The sequence below is a fragment of the Thamnophis sirtalis genome, unplaced genomic scaffold, assembly GCF_051295495.1.
Source record: "Thamnophis sirtalis isolate CommonGarterSnake01/CBP01778 unplaced genomic scaffold, rThaSir2_p1.2 scaffold_6, whole genome shotgun sequence".
Taxonomy (NCBI): Eukaryota; Metazoa; Chordata; class Lepidosauria; order Squamata; family Natricidae; genus Thamnophis; species Thamnophis sirtalis.
Genome location: NW_028261386.1, coordinates 35,274,611 through 35,293,683, shown reverse-complemented (window position 1 = coordinate 35,293,683; position 19,073 = coordinate 35,274,611). Strand labels below are relative to the sequence as shown.

The 19,073-nt window shown below is 39.4% G+C and overlaps 1 long non-coding RNA gene across 1 annotated transcript in view; it reads right to left on the bottom strand.

Moving 5' to 3' along the window:
* The window catches only part of LOC148044939 (uncharacterized), a 28,495-nt gene that overhangs the window by 5,713 nt on the left and 3,709 nt on the right, over positions 1-19,073 (bottom strand). The window contains exon 2 of the long non-coding RNA XR_015696920.1: positions 1,879-2,010. This is a non-coding gene — a long non-coding RNA (uncharacterized LOC148044939). The remainder of the gene's footprint in view (positions 1-1,878; positions 2,011-19,073) is intronic.

Here is a 19,073-nt window from a genome sequence, read left to right as displayed (position 1 = left end):
ATAATTTGGAGGAAAATTGGTATGGTGTACAACAAAGAAGGAACATTTTATCTACGCATTTAGTCATGCTAATTCAAAAGTATTGGAAGGAAATGCACCAAAATATTCAGATATTTTGTGTGTGTGTGTGTGTGTGTGTATACATACACACTTTTCTGAGACCTCATAGTCACTTTGATCCTCAGAGAAGGATAAAAGAAAACTTAGTGAGATTAGCTCTGCCTCAACCATCTTATACTGTATACTTACACAGTATATAGAAACTTCTGGCTGAAATAATAAAATATTGATTCCAGATTTAAAGGTGCAATACATTCTAGGTCATTCAACAAGACAAGTTATTCTATGATACACTATTTGAGGAAACGTAAGTGGAAACCAAAGGTAAGGAAAAGGCCTTATCAGTTGTCCTGGGATTTCAAATGCTTCAAAAGCTTCTTCTCATGTATCTGTTCAGCTGTTAAATCTGTTTCCAGATCTCAAGAGAACAAAATCATTTTGGGATGAATCAACCAAGACATCAGCCTCAGGTCAAATCTTTCCATAGCTTTTTCCACAAAGGAGGTAAAAATATTTAACGATTCTAAATTATCCATGTGGGCGATGACTTACACTATAGATACCCAACAGATTCTGGAGTCAAATAATAAGTATATGTGTTCTCAGAGGTGCATAATAGATTATGTTCAAATTCCTCATTATTTTGTATCAACTCTCAGGCCTTGCTACTCACAGAAGAATGGTTTGATGCTGAAAGTCTTATCAACATTTGAACTATAGATCTGATGTGGTTTGGTACTTACTGAATATTTTTTATAGTTAAAGAATTACTGGAGAACAGTTCTACATGTGAAAAGGTAAAACTAGTATATACTATTGCAAGTTCTGTATGGAATTAGTCCATGCATCAACTTCCCTGAATAGGTGAAAATATCTGTGTGTTCCACAACTAATTACCACAGGAAATTACTCAGAATTTATTGTATGATGGCTCACTTCCAACACTCAGTCCTCCCTTTCAATCTTCCAGCTTCTTCAGGAAACCTAATGAGTTCCTCCTGAGCCTAATGGTGGGAAAGAATGGTCTCTGATATCATTGGTCTACAAATTTTGGAAAATTATCAACTTCCAAGATAAAATGTTAATTTTACATATTTTGATTAGATGAATTAGAAAGCAGGTGATAAAGGTGCTGGTGGGCTAAAATTTTCAAGATATTTCAAGATTTTTATACACAGGCAAGTATATCTGCCGGAGGGAGGTGTGTAATGGTCATGATGCCTTGTAACTTCTGAACAAAGTACAGCAGAACAATGAAAATGGTATCACATAGAAGTATATAAATGTTTCTTTTTATCTCCCCAGGGATAATCCTGCTGCAGTTCACAAGAGAAAAGCCAAAAAAGTGTAGTTTAGATACTGAATAAAGCTGAATCTTTTTGTTTAATCTGATTTTAAGCTTGTCAGTTTTTCATGCAAAAACTGACTTTATAATGATTGGTACGGCACCATTCTCATTGCTATATCACATTTTGCAATAAAATAAAATAATATGGAGCATAATCACACATCCCCCCTCGTAATTTTGAATTAGTTTGACCTGAAGCTGTATCTTGGAAACTGGAGCCAATTAATACTCAGGACTTAATTTTCCTTTATTGGTGACCCAATTCTGGTAAAATTAAACTACTTTCATTTCTGAGGTTTCTCCTTGTAGACCACTGTATTTGGACAACTTCTTGATACAATAATCTCTAATTGGGAGAGACCATACCTTTGGTCAACCTAAATAAATAATAAAATATAGCATTGTACCATTTTCTACATACAGGGTTCATTTTTCTTTGAGACCTGCAGTGGATTTACTACCATACTAACCATATCTTGTTCGGAAATTTCTCCAAATTTTAAACAGTTTCTTCTCTGGAGACTTCTACCAATATTCAAGGAAGGCAAACCAAAGTGGTATTCTTATGTTTTAGAGACAACAGATGGAAGGAATGTCAGGATCTGGAAAGCAGATTGCAATAACAAGATGACTCAGAGCCTCTTATCTTTCTGGGAGTTCAAATACAGTACATATTTTGCAGAACAGTGATTGGTCAAGCTGTCATTAGCCTTTTTCAAAATCAGCACATTCTCAACTTGATAATTGCATAACTTGCAATAACAGTGATGCTTCAAAATAGAACCAAAACCTATTTTTCCATGAGACAAATAAGCATCTTTCCAGCGTAAGCCAACATCACCTTCTCCTTTTGCCACTTAAAACCATTCAAGGCCTCACAACAGGCTGAGTTGAATACACCTGTAAGTAGGAAAAAGGTTCCTTCATCAGAAAATGTGTTTTTTGTCAAACATTTTTGGATGCCCGTTACCATTTTGGCTTTCACTTCAAGAAAAATTGTTGATACTTTACTTTTGTTTTCCCACTGAAGACACAGAAACAGCAGATGTTTTAAATTACCTGATGGCATTGAGATCTGTTGTACATAATCCTACTGAAGCCTCTGATTACCCAGGTGCTATCTACAGCAGTATTGGAAGAAACAAAATGCCTTTGGTGGTAGCATATGGCTTTGTGGGCCCTCGTTTAAGATCTGAAACAATCATCAATCAGTTCACTGCTGAATCTTTCTGTAGCCCTGAACATTTTTTTCAAAGAGGTCTTTTCAAGATTTAGATCTGAATTGGTTATAGCTTATAAATAACCATGTCAAAATGTGAAAAGGAAATCTCATATCTCTGGTTTCTTAAAGCAAATCTATTAACTGCATATATAAAATATGCTGCATTTTTTTGAGTTACGATTGAACAGGAGTTTTGGATCCCACACATCTCAAAGACATGTTTTTAATACTGTTTACCAAATCATTTTTGTTCTATATAGCTTTATTCTACTTTAAACTTTTGTGGGGATATTCTCCAAACTCCACCCTTTTATGGCTTATTATTTACAAAGTAGAGCATTGGAGATGACATTAGCAACCTGATCCACACACGAGGAGCTATATAGCTTCAGTCTAGATCCAGGGATGTTTCTTTTGGATCCAAAATCATTTCCATATGAATCAGGAAGTGACATATTTATAAACCTTTGAGAGTAGAAGAGTGAGATAATCAGAATCTGTGATATACATTGAAGTCCTACTTGATTAAAATTCTGGATGTCATATTTTCTACTCATTTCCTTTTTTTAATCATCGTGAAAAATAATACAATATTAAAATCTCATCAAACAGTAATAAGAAGTAGTAGTGGAAGCAAAAGTCTAAATTTAATTTCTTAGTAAGGTAAGATAGATAGATAGATATAGATATAGATATATAAAAAAACCAATATCTAGAAGAGCTCTTAGGGTCCTCCATAATTTTTAAAAGTGGGAAAGGGCCCTGCGAGAAAAATAAAATAAAACTCAATTTATTCCATGAGAAAAAGGCGGTTATGAAACTGATAAATTCCCACTACTAATTAAGAAAACTGCACATTTTCAGAATAGAAAGAAAACTCTTCCATTTTTCCACCCATGAAAAAGCAATGCAGAATGAGTGCATGAGGTGTCAGAGTTTCTCTTTTCTTCCTGTGCTGTTTACTACTCCCCTAGTCCACTTTTTATGCATGTAAATTTGAAGTCAAACTGTCAGCCTTGAGAATCTAGGTATTGAAGCTATAATACCATCTGGTGGTGAACAAACAAACTGCAGCTTTTTCTGTCCCCCCCTTCCCCACCTTTACAAAGGTATATAGAGTTAGGATGTTAGGGGCGGGATAAATTATTATAGAAAATTATAACTGCAAAAACATTAAATGTTCACATTACATAATACAATACACTTACTTCTTTATTTGGATTCTGTACCTGATCACTTTTACAGAGCAGCACAATAGCATATGTTTCTGGAGCTACCAAACATACATTCTGCCTGTCCTGCTTGTCCTGTTAGTTCTGGGAGACTCAGAAATCAATAGAATGAATTAGGATATTCCATTTATTAGTAACCTCCCCCTCTGTATGCCTGCACGCACACACACACGAAAGGAAATAAACTAGACCAGGGGTGTCAGACCTAAGACTGGTGGCACAAGGTACTTAGATCTGGCTTCTGGGGCTGCCCTGAAAACAGCGAAGGACCGGCCTGCAGTGCTTCTGCCAACAAAAATGGGCTCCCGAGCTCTGTTTTTGGCTGCCACAGCCTCCTGCAACTCTTTGCCACTGAAAACGGAGTTACTGCTTGGCCCTCCCGAGCTGTTTTCACTGGCATTCCACACTATAGGGTCTCGGGCTCTACTTCTCCTCACCCACCAACCAACCGAGACTGGAATCAGTCACAGAGAAAGGAAGAGAATCACCACAGAATGGTGCCTCCCACTCCCAACTCCCAGAGCATGACCAGAAGGAAACCATGATGGATGGTACTGAAAGCTACTAAGAGATCCAGAAGAGCTAGTACAGTTGCATCACACCCACCCCAGGCCCTTCAAAGGTCAACAGCAAATGTAAACCCCAGCCTGAACCTAGGTTGAAAAGGAGCCCGGATAATATGCTTCCGTGAAACTGCTCCCAATCATCCTCTCAACAAACTTACCTCCAAAGGGAAAATTTGAGATTGGAAGAAATTTATCTAACACATCTGGGTCCAAGGATGTCCTCTTCAGAAAATACCTCCTTCAAGGTAGATGGTAGTACCCTCTGCTGCAAAGAAGCATTAGCTACTGCTTGAACTCAGCCCCATGCCACCTCCTGGGAGGCTTTAACCAACCAGGTGGGATTATCTGTCCAGGATACAAGTGGATGAGCTCACAGCCACAAACACCTGTCCACTTCTTTGAGATCATTATCTTGATTTCCTCCAGATAAGAGGATCTGCCCACGTTCCTTCTTAACTTGGAGGGACCTATTCACCTGAAAGAGAGCTTCTGGGCTGCTGTCTACCGATGCAATAAGGACAGAGAAGGAATTGCATTTCATTACTCTTCTTTCCTTAAGGTTAATCGTAATATACATTCTTATATATGCTTGATCGGCTTCACACTTTGCCTTCTGACAATGATGTCCTAGGCATCTCTTGTGTCACTTCATCTTGAGATCCATGTAGACAGAAAGTCTGTCCAGGTGCAATTTAGTTCAACACCCCCACCACCTCCTCATTCCAAGCAGCAAAGAAATATTCCAAGAAGTATCTGCTGAAAGCTTCAGGAAAAACCCTAAGATTCCTCTGAAACTTCATAGGGTCCATAAAGTGCTTGGACCAAGTCATTCTACTAGGCCCCAACTCGCTGTGGTGAGGGGCAATTGCTAAGAACTCGAGGGTCAACAGGGAGTGGTCCATTCATGACATGGGACTGATGTTAACATCCCCCCAAATCATATCATGATGCCACTGCCCTGAGAGAAACACCAGGTCCAAAGTGTGATCCTGGTGAGTAGGGCCATGGATGAGTTGAACCAGGTTTTTGGCTCCCATGATGGTCATGACCTTCTGTGCAGTTTCAGATCCTTGTTCCAAAGATAGCAAGTTGGAATCCCCCAGAATTATAAACCTGGAGAATACCATCTCCATCTTAGGCACAGGCAGGGATGGGGTTACTCAATAGGGGAAAGTAAGTGAGCAACAATCCATAATGATCCTTATGGCCCAACCTCACACAAAGATGCTTTCATATTCTGTAATGTCTGGGGCAGTAATTAAAACATGGGAGAGCACATTTTACAGAGGGGATATTCCTGTTTAGTGCCTGATCAAGTCTTCGGAATACAAGCCAGGTAGGCCTCATTTGGGTCTTTGGGATCCTTGTGTCTCCTGGTTTCTTTGAGCTACTTGGAGGGATAATAGTTCTCTGGAACTGGAAGGTAGAAAAGTGGTTCAGAACCAACTACAGAGTGTCCTCAAAGAGGTGGATTATTTGGACCTGTATCAAGGTGGACAGAGGCAAAACAGCCTCCTCCGGGCTCTGGGGGTCAGAAATGGGCCTGCTTCTGGACTTCCGGGAGGCCCATTTTTCACCCTCCCAAAACCTCCATGTGGGCCCTGCAGTTACGTGGCATGATGAACAGGCTACGTGGAGACTCCTGGGAGGGTGGGGTAGGCTGGGCCAGTTGGTCTTTGCAACAACTGGTTCGGTAACCCGGATGCAAAATTAACATCCAGTTTGCCTGAACTGGTGCGAATCGTTTGAATCCCACCTCTACTTTTGCTGAATTATTCAGCACTGATAAGAAGTTGAAATCTCCGTTTTGGTCCTTTTTACTTGTTCTTACATTGCATTCTGGTGTATGAAAAAGTAAATTTGCTCCTTGCATTGCTATTGTTATGTTATACTTAGAATTTTTGGGGGGTAATTTTACATACTACATGTAATTCTAATTCAACTTAAACCTTTTATATTTAAGGTAGTCTTCGGGTTACAACAGCAATTTGGACTGGAATTTATGTCACTATAAATTCTATAAACACTATAAATAAGGTGGTCATAAAGCGTGATATGCAACCGCCTCACTTAGTGAGGGCAAGTCCAGCAGTCCTAGTTGCTGTCCTTATGCAAGGACCATGTGGATTATTAAACAACTTCATTCAAGTTTTGATCAGCTTCACCACTGACTTGGTTTGTGAGAAGCCAGCAAGGAACATGAGGATGCTGTGATTTGTGAAACTCCAAGGACCAATTATAAGTACAATTCATTCAGCATTGTTATAATTTTGAATGGTTGCTGAACAACTGGCTTGCAAGAAGCAAAATTAATGGAGAATGTGGAAGTAAACTTGCAAGTTGCAATCATATGATGTTTCATTTAATAGTATGGTGATTCACTTAACAACCAACTGGGAAGTGACATAGTAAGTTCATCATAGTCATGTGATTTTCTGCTTAGTGACTGGGTCTTAGCAATGGAGTTACTGGTGCTAATTGTGGTTGCTAAACAAGGAATACCTAAATGTATTTACAATTAAATAATGTGACGATTGGGGAACATATTATATTCATAGCAGAAAGACAGGATATAAACATTTTGAATAGCTGGTAAATAGATTATCTGTTGTCTCCCATAGATTTTAATATCCTGTTTTCAAAAATGAAACTGTATCACTTGGAGCTCAGGAGCAAAATAAACCAAGTCTTATATTTACATTTTGAATCACATGAGGAATTATCAGCAATTTTCCTCCTCCTCTGATTCTTTATTGAGACATGATTTTCATTTGGCAGAAGTTGGCTTTCCTGCAGTGTGTTTATCAAAACCTAATCTGCCATTATTTGTCGATACCATGATTGTGGAATGCATATTGTGTGCTGATTGACAAACCTGGCACACGAAATTCCTATTGACATCTGCAACTATAAGATTGCATGTTTACATTCAATCCTGCATAAAGACTATAATCTTTCTATTCTGGTTTCTTGCTGCATTTCATACTGTGTCATTCTGACAGGATTCAGCATGCAAAAACTAAAGAATATGAGAAGAAAATTTAAATTAATTGATACAAATGAAGTAAAGCTAGGGCAACCTTCCCTCTTGAGAACTGAATGATCACCAGTCAATGCTGGAGAAACATGTCCAAGGCTTGGACACCTCACATGTATAATGGTAATCACTGAGTTGATTCCTGCTGATTGAAATAGCTAGTGGAACTTAATACCCAGTTTGCTAAAATCTAGATTGAATTGCCATTAACTCCCCCCCCCCAAATGCAAAAGTTGTGTTCCCTTTCTATTTCTCCAGTTTTCAATCACAGTAGTGATAATCCTTGATTTACGGCCACAATTAAGCCCAACATTTCTGTTGTTAAGCAAGACATTTGTTAAGTGAGTTTTGCCCCATTTTACAACTTTTCTTGCCTCAGTGGTTAAGTGAATCACTGTAGTTGATAAGTTAGTAACCTGGTCATTAAGGGAATCTGGCTTTCCCATTGGCTTTGCTTGTCAGAAGGTCGCAAAAGGTGATCACATGATCTTGGGACACAGTAAGAGTCATAAATACGAACCAGCTGCCAAGTATCTGAATTTTGATCACATGATCATGGAGATGCTGCAAAGGCCGTAACTGTGAAAAATGGTTATGTCCCTTTTTTCAGTGCTGTTGTAACTTTGAATGGTCACTGAATGAACTGCTGTAAGTTGAGGACTACCTGTACATGGAGGTTTTACATAGATCAAGTAAATGTAGGTGGTATGTAGACCTATCCATTTTTTTGCAATCCTCACAGTCTCAGATTGTACCTCAGAAATTTGGCTGCGAATGATATTTATTCTGCTGTTGTTATGGAAATACTTATTTCTGTGAAATGAGAGGCTGTGCTCCAATACCAAATACCAAGTTGAAAATGTTGGACCTACTCTTTCAGCTGATGTCACCCCATCACCAGCCTCTGACCAATGGAACAAACAAAATAGCCTTAGGAATGTTCCCAGGGAGAGTCAGATTCAAGTTCATTCTCAGTCACAGAAACCTACTGGAGATATATAAGACAGGTGATTTACTACCTTTGCTTATAATGCTACCCAACACAAACAATGTGTCTCTGGATGAGATGCAACAAAAAATGGCCAATAAAAAATATCCATAATCTTTACAAAAATAACCCAATATATAAAATGTAAAATGATAAACATTATAAACAACTAAAAGAAGACTCCACTCAATTGGACCCAAATATCTGGGGGGAAATGCTATGTCTTAATAGGTTTCCTAATGGCAAGCAGAGTTTGGGCCCATCATATATGGTGAGATCATTCCAAAGAACAGGATCAACCACTGAACAGGCATACTTCCTAGTTCCCATGAGACACCAATGTTTAAAAGAGGGAACTTGGAGCATGCCCTTCCCCTGAGAATGTTTGGGACAGTTCTTGTAGGAGGAGGTCCCACAAGTAATCTGGTCCTATGCCATGTAGGACTTATAACCAGCACTTTGAATCATACCCAGAAGCCTATTGGGAGCCAAAGCAGCTCAAATAGGATAGTGTCACAGGGGCATAAGAAGCTGCAGCCATAATTACTCAACTGCTTCATTTTGGACCAACTAATGCTTCTGGATGGTCTTCATGCAGCCTCATAGACAACCTGTTGCAATTGTCTGATTGGAGGGGCAACTAATCCAGGAGTGACCAGGAGCAAAATTTCCTGGTACAGGAAAACCCCACCTGGCCACAGCTGCTACCTTCTCTTATTTTGGAGTAATTACTGTTTCTATGGGAATATTCTTGAATAATATTCAGAAAACTCCACAGAATAGATGTACTGTAGGTACAAGAAAATAAAGTGGAATTAAAAGCATGTAACCATGACAATGTGAGAGCAAGCTTGGTGTACTGGTTAGGACATCAACCCGGAAACCAAGAGGCAATGAGTTCTAATTCCTCCTTAGTCACAAAGCTAATTGGGTGACCTTGGGCCAGTCACTCCGCCTCATCCCTAGGAAGAATGCAATAACAAACCACTTCCAAAGAATCTTACCAAGAAAACTGCATGGATTAATCTGGGCAGTTAGCCAAGAGTCAATGCTGGCTTAAAGAGACCAACAAAACAAAACAAAACAAGAGCGTAGACTTATATACCACTTTATAGCGCTTTCTAAGTCAGCATATTGCCCCCAATAATCTTGAGTTCTCATTTTACTGACCTCCGAAGGATGGAAGGATGAGTCAACCTTGAGTCAATCAGAATCGAACTGCTGGCAGTTAGCAGAATTAACCTGCAATACTGCATTCTAACCACCGCCACTATGGCTCATAACAATACAAACCAAAGCATGACAAATAATTATTTCAGTACCACAAGTTAATAACTCTTCATGGCCACAAGTGTGTTTCTAATCGGCTATTTAAGTCGTGGCATTAAAGTACAATTTGGCAACAGTAAAAATTGTGACTAGTCAGGGACTGTTGATTACCTTAGATCAGTGTTTTTTCAAACATAGCATGTGTGGACTTCAATTCCCAGAATTCCCCAGGGAGAGACTTTAATTTAGTCCTTTCAACCTTCTGAGAGTTAAAGTCAACATATTTTAAAGTTGCCTAGTTTGAAAAAAAACAACCACTGCTGCAGTTTGTAAAAGAGTTATACTGTAGGAGTGATATGCAATCTTTTTGTGGTTTGAGGCTACATTTAAACATTTTTGGAAGCGGGCCACAACTGGAGGGACAACAGGCTGAGATCATACCATGTTTCCCCTTGATTTAAGTGTTTAGATATTCTTTTAGGGCTGTGCAAATTACTCAGAATGAATTGTTTTAAATTTGCAATGTAAGACATGGCTTTCTTTAATAATCAACTGCTTCGTTTAAGTTTATAGCAGTACTTCTTTAAACCAGACGATGGCATCAGCTATCTATCAGAATTGCATTTTTTAAATGGATCACAGCTCTCAAAAACAGCAATATTTATCTTTTTAAAAATAAAAGCTGACATTAAATATAAATCATCTTTAGCTCTGAAGCACAGTGTAAACAAGAAATAATTAAAAATGAACAGCCCCTGGATATGACCAATGGGGAAAGCTTCTCACTCTGAATCCCATTCTTACTTTCAACCTTTTAACTTCAGCCTCAGACAGTAGTTAAGTAAGGAACAATTTATTCTTGCATATAATTAACTGTTAACCAAACTAATAAGAAACAGCCTGCTCTCTTGCTTATACTGTCTCTCAGTGCTGTGTGTCTAGTCAGAAATAACCCCTTAAGTTTAATAAAGTTTATCCGCAAATAAATAACACCAGATTGCAGACTAAATATTTGACTTAAAACCATATTGAACAGAGGCAACATGTTGTTTGGCTTTCTGAAGCTTGGTCTACTTGAGCCAGTGTGGAATTTGCATAATACCCTGAACCTAAACTAACAACAAGGGTTGGGTCTACATGAAGCCTAGGTTAAAAATGGCTTTTTTGTGGTTTAGTATGTTGTGCAAATATAGTTCTATTTGCTGATCTCTATAAAGATTGAACAAAGAATTAACAATTCATATGTTCGTTGCAAAGAGATTGCTAGAATTTAGAACTTGAAACTTAAAAAGATTTATCCCTATAGTGGGAGAGATCCTTGCAAGATATCCTCACTTCAGAGCTCTGGTCTCAACCATGAGATAGCAGCTTTCTGATAGCAGGGTTTTTTCCCTGTGCAGTCTACCATTGCATTATTTTAACCAGATATCTGAATTGACCCTGTAGGAAGTTAGCACCCACCCATCTACTAGAAAAATGAAATACTTTAGGAAATATTAAAAGGGCAGACTATTTCCCCTAAAAGGGGAGGCAGAAACTCAGTTACCCCATCTTTGTCAAAGGTAAGGTGACCAGATTTTCAGATTGGTAAAGAGGGACACCTTTGACCGGGGGGGGGGGGCTTGATTAAAAATTTTATATGGAGCAACAAAAATTTTCATACAACGCAAAAATAGTATTGTAATATTTTTTTCATTTCAACATAACTACAATTTACAAATATAAATTGTAACTGTTGCCAAACATCAAAATTTTGATCACGTGACCATGAGGATGCTGCAACGGTTGCTAAGTGTGAAAATGGTCGCTAAGTGTGAAAAATGGTCATCAGTCACTTTTTTCAATGCCATTGTAACTTTGGTCACTATACCACCTTTCTTGCCACAGTTCTTAAGTGTATAGTTGCAGCTAGTATTTTGTATTTTGGATAGAATCTTTTTTAAAATAGTCTAAGACAATTAAAAAAAAGATTCTATCCAAAATACAAAATACCAGCTGCAGTTATTCACTTAAGAACTGTGGCAAGAAAGGTGATATAATGGGCTTAGTGACCAAAGTTACAATGGCATTGAAAAAAGTGACGATCATTTTTCACACTTAGCGACCATTTTCACACTTAGCGACCGTTGCAGCATCCTCATGGTCACACGATCAAAATTTTGATGTTTTGCAACATATTCATATTTATGATGATTTCAGTGTCCTGGGGTCATATAATCACCTTTTGACAAAGTCAAATGGGGAAACCAGATTCACTTATGTTACTAACTTATCAGCTGCAGTTATTCACTTAAGAACTGTGGCAAGAAAGGTGGTATAGTGACCAAAGTTACAATGGCATTGAAAAAAGTGACTGATGACCATTTTTCACACTTAGCGACCATTTTCACACTTAGCGACCGTTGCAGCATCTTCATGGTCACGTGATCAAAATTTTGATGTTTGGCAACAGTTACAATTTATATTTGTAAATTGTAGTTATGTTGAAATAAAAAAAAATTACAATACTATTTTTGCGTTGTACGAAAATTTTTGTTGCTCCGTATAAAATTTTTAATCAAGCCCCCACCCCCAGTCAAAGGTGTCCCTCTTTACTGAAAATCTGGTCACCTTGCTTTTTAGGATGCTGTCTAGATTTGCCATAGCTTTCCTCCCCAGGAGCAAGCGTCTTTTAATTCCTTGGAATTGGGTATGTCTAGTTTAATGAAAAAAAGGACCAAGGTATTGTATTGTGGTTGCTGCAATTAATATACTTAATAACTCCATTTTTATTCTTTATTTTTTAATAATAATTTTCATAACAGTTGCTCCTGTTTTTGTAATTACTGTTTTATATTATTATTTTAGTGGATTGTTGTCCCCCCTGAGAGTCATTTCTATTGAGATGTACACATTTGAACAATAAATGTATTTATTTTCATATTTAAGGAAAGGCATCATCTATAAACTAAGCAAAGGTGTAGCTTCCAAGATGTGCCCTTGGGATCTTTAAGTTGGTGGGAATCTACTCAGAGATTAATTGAGGAAAGCTTAATAACAGGGAGTTCTTAACTTAAATCCACACAGAATAAAACTATTTTAATAAATCCTATGCACAATAAATAAAATATTATTTTAAAATACATTGAAAAATAAAAGAAAAAAACCCACTTACCAGCAGGCTTGCACTCCAAGTAAACCCAGAATGATGTAGATGTTAATACAAAGAACTAAGCAAATTGAAATGGTGAAATTAGTCAGGGAAAAATGCCACCATTTTTCAGAGCAGTCCTCCAAGCTCCGTGCCCCTCCCCTCTGGAAAATCCAGGAAGTAACCTCTCTAGCCATTTCCTGCAGCTCTATGGTACTAGATCATTTTTTTCTTATAAAATGAGGTAAAAAGCGGCGCGGGAGGGGGAGGTCTGTTTTGTTGCTTTAACGTTTTAATATCTTCAATGAAAGTACTGAGACAGAGAGAGGGATTAGACAGGGTGTCTTTTGTCTTGCCCTGGTTAGGATTTCTTAAGCAAATCCACTGGGCTTTCAACATGAAGCCAGAAAATTGGGACTTTTTTAAAACGCAGCGGGAAACGGGAAAAATTGTTATAAAGCATGCTTGTCATGCTGAAATCATGATGTCTGGTCACCTTAGTCAAAGGGCTATTAAAGCTTGGGCCAATCTATTCTACATAACAAAGCTCTATCTCCTTCAGGCAGAGCCATAATAGGAATCTCAAAGCCCTTTCATTACATCATCCCCCAGCAAGAGTCAATCAAGCCTGGGATTCAGGACAGCCTACAGAGTTGCCCCTGTATGGCCCCATGGGCGTCTGACAACCAATCAGAATACAAGCTCAAATTCAAAAGCCCAGAGAGGGCATAAAACTGAACATCTCTTCCTTTTTTTAATTTTGCCCAAGATCTTAAAGCATGTGATCCTGTCCACCATTAAACCATCTTTCCAAGCAGCCATCATGTTTCCAGTGTCTCTTCTCCCACTTGGAACTGAACCCAGATGGACATTCCTTCCAACAACCCAATATCTGTATTAGCACAGTAAGTTAACCCATAAACTAATCAAATGGACTGGATTAGTATATGCTACATCACTCCTTTGAATTACAATTACAAAATCTACTACCAAAAGCAAACCTACCCAGATTAGTATGTTGTAGAAATAAGCCAGTTATAACTTCTGTGGCTCTGTATATTGAAAGAATCTCTTTTTTCATATTTAACAGATGCAAGCTTGGCAAATAACTGTCTTATTATTATTAAACCAGGTTGCCCCCCAAAATATCATCTGGAAACTTGAACTCTAGGCTCTCCTAATATGGTAGTTTCTGATCTATTATTTAACTAGGTACCTGCTATATTGGAGGAACCTCTAAGCTGAAGAAAATTGGATTTTGCCAATCAAAAAAAGCAGGGGAAGAATCTGAAAAATGCCATAGAAGGGATATTTGCTCAACATGTTTGCACAGTTTCGTGCTCTGTTGTTGACTTAGAGGTTATGCTTGAGATGGATGCTTTTCATGCAGAATGCAAAAAAAAAAAAAAAAGACAAGAATATTCTCCTGAGGTCCTAGGTATTATACTTTACAGTGTTCATAATAGCAGCTGGTAAATCTTTTAGTTAGTACGTTTTGTGATCAATTCCTTGCTACCAGATTTATACTAAATTATATAGTATTGTTTCATTGTGGCTTAAAATATTAGGTGTAATATTGTATTGTATTTTGTAAAGGTTGCAAATTTATGGTGAATTGTGTAAAATCAACCACCATAATTAATTCAATATACCATGATTAAACAAAACCACAGCTTGGTCCAATGTGTATTCTCAGCTATGAAGAGCAATAGCAATAGCACTTAGACTTATATACTGCTTTGCAGTGCTTTACAGTACCCTCCAAGTGCTTTACAGAGTTGGCATATTACCCTCATCAATCTGGGTCCTCATTTTACTAACTCAGAAGGATGGAAGGCTGAGTCAACCTTGAGCCAGTTAGGATCGAACTCCCGGCAGTGAGCAAAGTCAACCCGCAATACTGCATTCTAACCACAATGGCACTGTGGCTCATGGTTATGGCTACTGATGTAAAGTACACGCTTTGCCAGAATTAACGAGCAGCACCACCCAATTTGATTCTGGACAGTATCATTTAGAAAATGTGATTACGATGCAGAACTGCTTCACAGGAAGACTGTCCCACTCGTTCAATTTGTTGCACTGTTCTTATTATTGTTGCCTCAGGATACAGGGCAGCTATGTAATTACATGATTTATTTTTTTAAACAAATAAAAACCTATTTTTCAGATTCAGTTAGCTGAAATCAACAACTAAATTGAGGCTTCTGCTTTGCACAGAAAATATACATCATTCTCTTTGGCTGGCAGATGGCAGCATTGCACCTCCAATTTTGAGGAAGTGGCAGATGTGGCAGGAAACACCTATGCCAAGTAAAGAAATGACTGCCTTAAAAAAAAAGAAATGACACTTGATTGCTTCTTGCTAATGAGCCCTGACAATGCAGGAGTTTTGTGCAAGCATATTTCACTTCTTAACAGGAAAACAGGAGTTTTGCTGCTGATAAAAGTTGATAAATTGAACATCTGTTCCTCTCACTAGTCCAACAAGATGATTTTGAGAATCTCACAAGCAGTCAGGGTCTACACAAAGGGCGATGAATTAAGAATCTTCTTGCTTAAGGTTGAAGGTTGAAGGTTTATTGTATTTATATGCCGCCCTATTCCCAGAGGGACTCAGGGCGGCTAACAAACCCAAGGGGGGGGGGTAAGCAAGAAGGAAATACAACAAACAAGGTACAAAGAGAATTTAAAAAGACAATCAACAGTCACACGATTCAAGAGGGGAAGGGAACTCGTCAACCCCAGGCCTGCTGGCACAGCCAGGTTTTAACGTCTTTGCGGAAAGCCTGGAGAGAGGTGAGGGTCCGAATCTCTGCGGGGAGTTCGTTCCAAAGGGCCGGAGCAGCCACAGAGAAGGCCCTCCCCCAGGTAGTAGCCAGATGACATTGGCCAGTAGATGGAACCCGGAGGAGGCCTAATCTGTGGGATTTAATGGGCCTTTGGGAGGTAATTGGCAGCAGGCGGTATCTCAAGTACCCAGGTCCAATACCATGAACGGCTTTATAAGTGACGACTAGCACCTTGAAGCATATCCAGAGACCAATTGGTAGCCAGTGCAGCTTGCGGAGGATAGGTGTAACGTGGGTGTACCGAGGTGCACCCACAATCGCTCACGCGGCTGCATTCTGGATGAGCTGAAGTCTCCGAATGCTCTTCAAGGGCTGCCCCATGTAGAGCGCATTGCAGTAGTCCAGTCTTGAGGTCACAAGGGCATGAGTGACTGTTGCGAGTGCCTCCCGGTTCAGGTCGGGATGCAATTGTGCACCAGGCGAATCTGGGCAAATGCCCCCCTGGTCACAGCCAACAAATGATGTTCTGAGGCCAGCTGTGGATCCAGGAGGACTCCCAAATTGCGAACCCTGTCTGAGGGGCGTAGAATTTCACCCCCCAGCCTGAGCGATGGAATACTTAGCCAATTTTTGGGAGGGAAACACACCAGCCACTCGGTCTTGTCTGGATTGAGCGCAAGCTTGTTGACCCCCATCCAGACTCTAACAGCCTCCAGGCACTGACACATCACGTCAACTGCTTCACTGAGTTGGCATGGGGCGGACAGATACAACTGGGTATCGTCCGCATACTGGTGGTATTTTATCCCGTGCCGCCGAATGATCTTGCCCAACGGCTTCATGTAGATGTTAAACAGGAGGGGGGACAGGACCGAACCCTGCGGCACCCCATATTTCAGGGGCCTAGGGGTCGACCTCTGCCCCCCAACCAACATTGACTGCGACCTTATCCCCTCCCCACACACATCTTGAAAAGAGAGAGCTTATGAAGGTTTAAGCAGTGTTTCTCAACCTTGGCCACTTGAAGATGTCTGGACTTCAACTCATTCGCTGGCGGGGGAATTCAGAGAGTTGAAGTCCGGACACCTTCAAGTGGCCAAGGTTGAGAAACACTTGTTTAAGGAAACCTAAAACGTTGCACAATTTTACAGAATGTGTGGGGGAACTTATAAAGAATTCCACAAAGAATCCACAGTTAAACAGCTTAGCAGTTCACAAGGTGCTGACTGATTCTTGGGGGGGGGAGGGGGGACCAGAAAGCTGATATTATGTTCTGATCCTTGAGTATAAAATGCTTCCAGAGTGGGTAACAAGACATTTAAAAACCCATGCAGTTGGTCAGTTCAAAACAAGACTGAATAATAGATAAGTAATACTGAGTTAACCAATACCCCCAAAATAAGAGTACTAAACACAGTATCTTAAAAGGTCTAAAAAAATTACATAAGTTAAAAGAAATTTGAGATTTAGATAACACGGAAGAGTGAAGCCAGCAAGCAAACAACAACAATAACAAAAAACAAACAAACCCAGGTCAATTGCAGGAAACCTGACTATTATTAAAGCAGCTGAAGCTGCTCCTTGCAATCTGTTTGATCGATGTATTTCACATGGTATTTGTCATTGGCTAGGAATCAAGGTTGCTGAAGTGCAACTTATCTGGAGGGCGATGTGTTAAATAGCTACACAAGCTGTTTCAAGGCAACTCTCAAATGTGCGTCGCATCCAAATTCTTGCAATCATCATCTGCTTTGACAAAATTAGGTTAGTTATTACATTTATATTGTGCCTTTCCTTTGGGGGGGGGGTCTTGCAGTGATTTCTCCAAGTTTATCACCATACCAATGTAGTCCTCTGAAGTTAATCTTGGGGTGAGAGATACAGGTAGTCCTCAACTTACGACTAAGATTGAGGCCAAAATTTATGTTGCTAAGTGAGAAATTTGTTAAGTGAATTTTGCTCCATTTTATGACCTTTCCTGTCATATTTGTTAAGTGAATCCTGCAGTTTTTAAATTAGTAAGTGTTATTACAGTATTTTTCAGTGTATAAGACGCACCAAGGTTTTGAAGAGGCAAATTAAAAAAAAAGTAGGTAGGTAGATAAGAGGGATAGAGAGGGAGAGAAAGAGAGAGAAATACAGCAGGTAGGTAAGGAGAGAGAGTAGTTAAGTAGGTAGGTAGGTAGATAAAGGGATAGAGAGAGAAAAAAATAGAGAGAGATAGAGAGATAAATACAGTAGGTAGGTAGGGAGAGAGAGTGTAGGTAGGTAGGTAGGTAGGTAGGTAGGTAGGTAGAGGGATAGAGAGATAGAAAAAGAAAGAGAGAGAGAAATACAGTAGATAGGGAGAGAGTGTAGTTAGGTAGGTAGGTAAAGGGATAGATAGAGAAATAGAGATAGAGAAATAGAGTAGGTAGGTAGGAAGAGAGAGAGAGTATAGGTAGGTAGGTAGAGGGATAGAGAGAGAAATAGAGATACATATAGAAAGAAATACAGTAGATAGGTAGGGAGAGAGCGAGAATAGGTAGATAGGTAGATGTTTCTAGGTGTATTTATCAATGTGCTGGAGAAGGAAATCGCTGATAATCTGCAGCACCTAAGACTTTGTTTCTGCTGGCACAGCACTTGTTCAATGTAATTCTCAAAGAGAATTAAAGAGAATTAAAAATTTAAGTAAAGAGCTTTCTAAAAGGAAAAAAAGGTTTTTGCACTCTGCAAATCTCCCTAAAACGTTTCGTTTTTTTGCGAAAACAGGCCTGTTTCCCCCCCCCCAGGGGGCATGAATAGCCTTGGAGGGAGGCTTGCACAGTGCTCCTGGGGGGGGGGGGGAGAGCAAAAAACGGGCCCGTTTTTTGTCAAAAAAATTGCAGGCATAGCCTGATGGAGGTTTATAGAGTGCTGTTGGGAGCTGGGGGGGGGATGGCCTGTTGTTTGCTCATTTCTGCCCTCCCCAGCCCCCAGGAACTCTCTGAAAGCCTCCATAAGGATATGCACAGCCATTTGGGTGAAGGGGTGGGGCTTCGGGAGGCAAAAATGCTGTATTCAATGTATAAGACACACCCAGATTTTCAGCCTCCTTTTTGAGGAAAAAAGGTGCGTCTTATACTCCGAAATATACGATAAGTCAATCTGGCTTCCCCATTGACTTTGCTTGTCAGAAGGTCACAAAATGTGTTCATATGACCTTAGGACACTGCAAGCGTCACAAATATGAACCAGTTGTCAAACATCTGAATGTAAATCACATGGCCATGGGGATGCTGCAATGGCCATAAGTGTGAAAAATGGTAATAACAGCATTGTTGTCCGTGCTGTTGTAATTTCAAATGGTCACTAAACAAACTGTTGTAAGTTGAAGACTACCTGTAATGACTCATCCAATGTTACCAAATGAACTTTCATGGCTGAGGACAGACTTGAATCTCCTCA